At 40.2% G+C, this 4,642-nt stretch overlaps 1 pseudogene; it reads left to right on the top strand.

Moving 5' to 3' along the window:
• The first annotated feature begins 1,607 nt into the window (after positions 1-1,607).
• Positions 1,608-2,262, top strand: LOC114695622 (annotated as a pseudogene).
• Positions 2,263-4,642: the final 2,380 nt, after the last annotated feature.

Below are 4,642 nucleotides of genomic sequence, written 5' to 3'. Positions count from 1 at the left end.
AGGAATTCTTCTGTCTTGTCATCTGTGGTTTGAAGGATATACACAGACACCACTCTCATTAGTTTTTGTGCGGTGTGTGTGGGCATTACGTGGATTTGGTGTTCTCTGACCTTTCCCCTGGTATCTGACACTAATTTAGGAAATCTCTCAGTCATTTTTTTCTAATACTTTTTTTCTGTTCTCTTCCTCCCCCTTGGAGACTCAATTTCTGTTATGCATATATTATTTTTCCTTGACCCACAGATTTTTGATAATCTGTTCCTTTTTTCCTGTTTTTTTCCTCTTTGCTTTTAAACGTTTTATATTAACTTTTCATTTATTTAGTGGGGGTGGGCATACATGCCAAGGTGCACATATGGAGGTCAGAAGACAATTTTGGTTCTCTCTTTCCATCACAAGGGTTCTGGTGATCAAACTCGGACTTTGCACATTTACCCACAGAGCCCTATCACCAGCCCATCTCATTGTTTTTTAGTTTGGGAAGGATCTTCTGAACCATTTTTAAACACAGAACTCATTTCCTCAACTTTGTTCGGTCTGCCAATTATCCCATCACACATATTCTCCCTTTCTGTTCCAGCGTTTCTGTGTGTAACCGTAAGAAAAATTCTTCCTTTGAGTGTCTCCTGCTTATGCGGACTACTTGTTTTACATGCTGTCTGTGAGGGTTAATGTTGGTTGTCAGTTTCAAGGGGTATAGAATCATGACTGAATACATCCCTGTATCTGAAGGCATTTTTAGAAAGAGTTAGGCAAGGATGGAAGACCCAGTCTGAATATGGATAGCAAAACCCCACAAGTTATAGTCACTGAATAAAGAGGAGAAAGTGAGCCAGGCAGCAGCATTGACTCCTGCCTACATGTGTCATGGGCCTTCTCTCCGAGGCATGCCATAGCTGCTTCCTCTTCTACAAAAAGCGTATCATTAGCTGGTGGGTTTTAGCTGATCCTGATGACTGTACCCTTCCCCATTTCACATTATGTTCCATGGTACCTACTCTAAGTAAGTCTCCTAACCCAACAGTTCCTAGCCATGCTACATACCATCTGCATCTGACATCCACCAGTGTGGATCTGGGATGTTTAGAAGTGCCCAGATAGTTCATTTCAGATGTGTGTACACATTTATAAACACAAGCACATTTTAATGATGAACATAAACCTGTAAATTATATATTTACTTGTATATTATAACCCAGAGAATAGATATTCTTGAAGTGTAGAAGATAAGACAACTATAGCAAAAATAGCACCATCGACAAAATCAGTCTCTAATAAACAAAACAGTAGCAAATATCTGATACCCTTAATCATTTGTCTAAACGAAGCTTTATATTTATGAGCATATTCAATAAGAATTGCTTATTCTCCTATGGGAAAACACCAAATGGCAGATGACACAGTGCAGCATGAGGGCCCAGAGGACTTGAGGGCCCAGGATTAGATGAGTGCTTCCGTGAAGAATTCCACAGCTGTTTTAGGGGCTGAGGTTGCGGTCGTGGTTATGCACACGGTTGAGGCAGAACCATGGCCATGATCATGGCTGTGAGCCTCCTGGGGGTAATTAGAGCCAAAGACAAGTCGTGGATCCACATCACCAAGCTGGGCTGCCCGTCAAAGACATGAAGATCAAGTCCCTGAAGATGATCTCCCTGCCCAGTAAGGAATCTGAGATTATGGACTTTTTCCTGGGCAGATCCCTAAAGGATGAAGTTCTAAGGGTCATGCCAGTGCAGAAGCAGACTCGGGCTCCAGAGGACCAGGTTCAAGGCTTTTGTTGCTATTGGGGAAGGAGCCACTGCCATCCCAGGGGCCATCATCTTGGCCAAGCTGTCCATTGTCCCTGTGCGGAGAGGCTACTGGGGGAACAAGATTGTCAAGTCCCAATCTGTTCCATGCAAAGTGACAAGCCACTGTGGCTCTGTGTTGGTGCATCTCATCCCTGCCCCCAGAGGCACTGGCATCATCTCTGCTCCTGTGTCCAAGAAGCTACTGATGATGGCCAGTATTGATGACTGCTACACATTAGCTAGGAGCTGCACTGCCACCCTGGGCCACTTTGCCAAGGCCACCTTTGATGCCATTTCCAAGACCTACAGCTACCTGACCCCTGACCTCTGGAAAGAGACTGTGTTCACTAAGTCTCCTTATCAGGAATTCACTGACCATCTTGTGAAAACCCACACCAGAGTCTCTGTTCAGAGGACTGACGCTCCAGCTGTGGCCAGCACAGAGGGGTTTTATATCAGAAAAATAAAGTGAATTAAATCTGTTCAAACAGAAAAACCCACAAAACCCCAAAATCTTTATTTATAGATAAAATCATATATATGATCATTAAAGGGATATAAAAAGTTTCTGAAAATATCTATGACCTTTGAAAGTTAAACTCATGAATGAGAATTTCTGTAGTCTCTAAACCTTATTTAAGCCTCACAGAAGACAGAATTCTAACTTGCATTAATCACCATTCTTATCCTCTTGGAATATTTCATTTCTTGTAAGTCCTTACATAAATACAAAAACTGGAGAGATGGTAATGATGGGACCAATAACCTAGATTCTAACAGAAAAATCAGTCACACAAAGCAAGCGCCCACATTAGCATGCCATAGCTGCAGCTCGGGGAGTATTTATGCCACTAGGTTCTTAAAAGGAGTCAACAGAGGTTACAATAACAACCCCCTCTTCATCTGGCTTCTCAAAACTTAGTAGAGGCTGGAGATATGCATCTCCGTAGACACATGTGAAATGGCCCCACTCACTTTGAGCTTGATCCAATTACTTTATCTGAGACAAAATATCAGTGTCTTTGTACAATGATGCTGTGTGTGCTTGGGCAAAAAATACAAGAGAGGAGTTCAAGCATTGAGTAAAGTAGCTATTTGATTAATAGTACCAGTCTTTACAGTTCCTCAAAATCTATACAGTATATAGTGATGTAAGATTTTGTAATATACATAAATATATACATATACTTTGTATATATGCAGTATGCTCATATATGTAGTATATATATGTAACTGTACATGCATATACATTCACATTTGTATTGTATATAAAATATATAATGTATTAAAATCACATATAGTATATTTAGTATTTTTATTTTAATGTATTTATTTACATTTCACATAAGAACAAATGAAAATTACAATAATCCTGATCATTGTTCCAATTGGTAGTTTTTCTTTTTAAAAACTCATTGTGTTTGTGTGTGCATGTGTATGTATGTGTGCACATGTATGTGTGTCTCTGTATGTGTGTGTGTGTGTGCATGCAGGTGGTGCTCTCATTCCTATTACTTGGAGGCCAGAAGAGGATGCTAGATGCCCTTTTCTATTCCTCTCCAGATTGTTCTCTTCCATCAGGGTCTCTCAGTGAACCTGGAGCTAGTCTGGTTCAGCAAGTCCCCCAGATCCTCCTCTCTTTAGCCCCATAGCACTGGGGTAGAGATGTGCAGGTGGCTGTGCCTGATTCTTTAACTTACTAGCTAGGGCTTTGAACTCGAGTCCTCATGCTTTGTAGCAAGCTCTCTTACCTGCCTTTCCCCAGCCTCTCCATTGGTAGATCCTTACCTTCATTTCAGCTACCAGCATGGGCATTTAAGCAGCACTTCTGTTTACTTTTCTAACATTTATTACATTCCTATATACTGGACAGAGACCTTTTATTGGGAGTACCAGAACATTTTAACTTGTTTGGATTTTAAAAAGCAAACTATGTTAAAGGATTCATTTTGTCTTTGTACACTATGAATATTAAAGTGAGTATGTTACATATGTTAAAAAAAATGTATTTCCATTTTCAAAGTGAAAACCAGATATTCTTCTTCATCAAGCAGAGAAGCATTTGACATGCTCCTGTCAGGAAGAGTGCCTAATCTAAATTGTACACATGTGGGGAAGGGAAGAGCAAAACACAAAGTCAAATACCTCCGAGCATATAAATATGTCAAAGCTGCCGGCTCCTTCTGGTGGTTAATTTCCTGCTTGCATACATGGCAGTTTGTTTTCCTTGTGATATCATGCTTTAACTTCCAGAAGATAATGCCTCATGCAATACCCATTCCAGTTAAAGAGGATTTTACATTAATTAAATCAAGGCTCTAGGAAATATGATGAAAAGATGACCAAAAGCTTATTAAATTATATGAATTAACACGTGCAGGGAATTCTATATAGCTATTCCTGCTTAAATGATTAAAAACACCCCTTTTCCCAGTCTCCATTCTTTCCTACCCCCTTCTTCTTCTTCTTCTTCTTCTTCTTCTTCTTCTTCTTCTTCTTCTTCTTCTTCTTCTTCTTCTTCTTCTTTTAAATTGAGATAGGGTTTATGTTGTCCTGATTGACCTAGAACTCTACATATAGACCAGGCTAGCTTCATACTCACAGAGATCTACTTACTTCTGCCTCTCAAGTGCTGGCCTTATAGGTATGTGCCACCATACCTTGTTGAAAGCACATTCCTTAAGATTTAAAGTAATCTGTATCAGAGGAAGCACTATTCTGAAAAGCATACAGCAATTTTTCATGGCTTCCTGTTTAGTACTAGGGGCTGAAGGCCCTGGACCTGAGTCAGTTCTCACACTTGAAATCCACTCATGGAATCCTGTGAACAAAGCCCCTGGGCATCATTGGCT

Source organism: Peromyscus leucopus, chromosome 3 (assembly GCF_004664715.2).
Source record: "Peromyscus leucopus breed LL Stock chromosome 3, UCI_PerLeu_2.1, whole genome shotgun sequence".
NCBI classification, from domain to species: Eukaryota; Metazoa; Chordata; class Mammalia; order Rodentia; family Cricetidae; genus Peromyscus; species Peromyscus leucopus.
Note: the sequence above shows the minus strand (reverse complement) of the source record. Positions and strands in the feature narration are given on the sequence as shown.